We start from the raw sequence: 3573 nt of genomic DNA, 5'->3' as shown, positions 1-3573 counted from the left end.
CTTTGAACATTTGCATGAAAGTTTTATGTGCACATATGCTTTAATTTGGGGGGGGTAAATAATAAGGAATGGGAATGCTGGTTTCTATAGTAGCACTATAGAATTTATAAGAAACTTTTTTTTTCAAAGTATGTAATTTTACACCCCCATCAGCAAAGTTTGGTGCTTATTTGATTTGCCATCATTTTTCTTCTTTGGCAAAGAGTCTGTTCAAATTTTTTGCCCATTTATCTTATTATTGAATTATAAGTATCCTTTATAGTCCTCTTACCACAGTGATACCTTCATGTCTATGTTTACAGCAGCACAATTTACAATAGCCAAACTATGGAATGAATCTAGGTGTCCATCAATTCATGAATGGATAAAGAAAATGTGGTATTTATGTACAATGGAATTTTATTGAGCCATTAAGAAAAATAAAATTATGGCATTTGCAGGAAAATGGATGGAACTGGAGACCATCAAGTTAAGTGAAATAAGTCAAACTCAGAAAGCAAAGGGTCATATGTTTTCTCTAATGTGGAAGCAAGAGAGGAAAAAGAAAGAAAGGTGGGGGTAGAGCTCATGAAAATCAAAGGGAGATCAGTAGAGGAGAGGGACCATGGGTTGGGAGTTGTGGAGGGAGGGGGAAGTGCTGGGGAATGACAGTGGCCCGAATTATATTGTTATGTTGTGCGCATGTACAAATATGTAACAGAAATCTCATCAATATGTACAACTATAATACACCAGTAAAAATATGAAAAAAGTATTTTTATATATTTTAGATAGACATAAGTTCTATTTTTTTAAAAATTCTTTTTCTGTTTAATTGTGACCTTAATGGTAATGGTATATGGACATTTATAGATATTCATACTTGTTTTTCTCATTTCTAGCATTTTTGAAGCCAGTTGTTTTTTGTGGATTAGTATTTTTGTGAACTAGTATGTTTGATGAGTATATTTTAGTTTTGTTTTGTATTCTTTTATTTTTATTTTTAATTTAAAAAATTTTTACTTTATATATTTTTTCTTTGTATAATTTTTCTTTTATATACATAACATATATATTTTTCTCCTGTTTCCCTATATTCTCTTTTCTTCTGCTAACAGCCAATCTCAATTGTTGTCTCATTCTCTCTTCCTTTAATTTTTACTTCTTTTCTTCTTTCCCCTCATAATCTTCACATTCTATATCACTTCCATTCTCTCCCTGTTCACCATTTGCAATTATAAACCCTTTTGCAATCTTGCTTTTTTTTATTGTAGGCAATAACTGATCATATCATTTCTGTTTATTGCAATAATTAATATTGTAGATGTCATAGTAGAAACTATTTATAATTCTGTATAATGTTTGCATTGGTTGTTCTTATTTTTTTTGTCTGTCTCCCCCTAAACATGAGGTGCTGGAAGCCTTCAGGGACACTATAAGTCCACAGAGTAGAAACTCTACTACCCCAGATCCATAGTGTTAGATGTGTAGACACACAAACAACAAGAAAAAGCAAGGGAACGAATCACCCCATACAAACTGAGATGCTCCAATAACAGAATCCATCAACACCACAATGGAAGAAATGTCAGAGAAGGACTTTAGAATGTACATAGTTAAATTGATCTGCAAAGTAAAGGACAGTATAAGAAATGAAATCAGATTATGGCAGTTGGAGGAACGGCAGTGGTCGGCTGCTGGAAAGAACTGGATTCTCGTTTCAGATCAACATCAGAAAAGCCAAGTTTGCCATACAGTAAGGATCAGGAGATCTGATTATAGAATTTGGGGTTGTGTCTCCCACTTCATTCATACCATCCCAGAAGATCTGTAAAATTCATCTGGGAAATCACTAGAAGTTCTTGGAAGGGAAAGAAGGAAGATCGTTGGCTGGAATAAAAACAGGGTTGAGTGAGTTCCAGAAAGCAGGGTTCTCAAACTCGTGGACAACAATCTTCCAGAGAAGACAACTTTGAAAAACCAACTCGAAGCAACATGCAGGGCAGTAGGATGCGAGGGGCCTTCTCGGGGAAGAAGATAGCTGGTCCACAGCCAAAGAAGCTTGAGCCTGCTCTCCCAGGAAGAGGCGGGGTGGCTCTCAGAAAACCTCCCTTCGGGATCTGTGAGGAGGACAAGAAAGAACAAATGGAAAGGGATGGAGGCAGTACCAGCGAAGCACCCCAGCCCGACGGAAGGAAAGGGCCTGGGAAGACCCCCTGTGGAAGGTGAAGAGGCATTTGAGAATAGAGTGGAAGTTAAACTGAGGATTCCTGAAGAATTAAAACCATGACTTGTTGAGGACTGGGACTTGGTAACCAGGCAGAAGCAGCTGTTCAGTTCCCTGCTGAGGAGAATGTAGATGCTGTTCTAGAAGAGTAGGCAAATTGTGAGGCATGACAAGGGAATGTTGCTAACAAGGAATAGGCGGTTAATGAAGTTGTGGCAGGAATAAAGGAGTGTTTCAATGTGATGTTGGGCACTCAGCTGCTCTACAAATTTGGGAGGCTCCAGTATGCCAAAATCCTTTCGGCCCACCCTGATGCGCCCATGTCCCAGATTTATGGAGCACCACACCTACCGAGATTATTTGTGAGAATTGGAGCAATGTTGGCTTATACGCCCCTTGCATTATTGCTGGGTTATCTGCATGGTTTCCTAAAGTATCTGGTAAGGAATTCTGCATCTCTGTTCACTAGCAGTGATCGCAAAGTGACTTCTGCTGAGTACGAGCACGAAGCCCTGTGAGGGTCTACTGACCACTCGCTATTACGTCTGGTACTGTAAACACTTTCTGTTCTCAGTCTTTTCCTTGTATAATTGATGTTCTTTAAAATTGTTAATGTATAACAGGGCTTATGTTTCAGTTTGTTTTCTGTTTAAACAAAATAAAAGGAGTGCAAATTCCTTTCATTTCAAAGTTGCTACCAGTGTATGCAGTAATTAGACAAAGAAGAAACATTCAGTAGAACATTTATTGCCTAGTTGACAACATTGCTTGAATGCTAGTGGGTCTGTCCCTTTGACACTACACAGTTTTCTGATGTGTTAAATGCTACTTGACAAGATGCCCTGATTTCTAGTGCCAAAGATTCAATCTAATGTATATATCCCAAAACCCATGAATTTGTGCTCTTTTTTTGTTTTGTTTTTTATGGTGCTCGAAGCAAAACATCCCTTCCTCTGCAAATCCATCTCTGTTGCTCCTTAGGCATTCTATCTTTGCTCAATTTGTTGAAGAATGGTGGTTTGTTTCATGGTTTTTGTATTTGAGTCTAATGCATGTCCTAACATGATAGAGGCAGTGCATTATTGTGTAGCCACAGTTTCCGGAAAAGTTGATATTTTAAGAATTGTATTTCAGATCTTAAATGAAATTTGTTTCTAAATTTCAAAGCAAAAAAAAAAAAATGAAATCAGAGAAAATACAGAAAATAAAAGATCACTACAATAAAGAGGCAGAGATTCTGATTAAAAAAAAATAAAGAGAAAAAAACCAAGCAGAAATCCTCAAAAAGGAGGAAACAATAAACCAAATTAAAGATTTAATAGAAAGCATCACCAACAGACTAGATCACTGGGAAGACAGAATGTCAG

The 3573-nt window shown here is 37.1% G+C and overlaps 1 pseudogene across 1 annotated transcript; it reads left to right on the top strand.

Moving 5' to 3' along the window:
• Nucleotides 1-1631: 1631 nt before the first annotated feature.
• Nucleotides 1632-2724, top strand: LOC306660326 (mortality factor 4-like protein 2; annotated as a pseudogene). Its single transcript has 2 exons — nt 1632-1735; nt 1941-2724. The product of its transcript is annotated as a mortality factor 4-like protein 2 (transcript).
• Nucleotides 2725-3573: the final 849 nt, after the last annotated feature.

The sequence above is a fragment of the Sciurus vulgaris genome (assembly GCF_902686455.1).
Source record: "Sciurus vulgaris genome assembly, chromosome: 4".
Classification (NCBI taxonomy): domain Eukaryota; kingdom Metazoa; phylum Chordata; class Mammalia; order Rodentia; family Sciuridae; genus Sciurus; species Sciurus vulgaris.
Note: the sequence above shows the minus strand (reverse complement) of the source record. Positions and strands in the feature narration are given on the sequence as shown.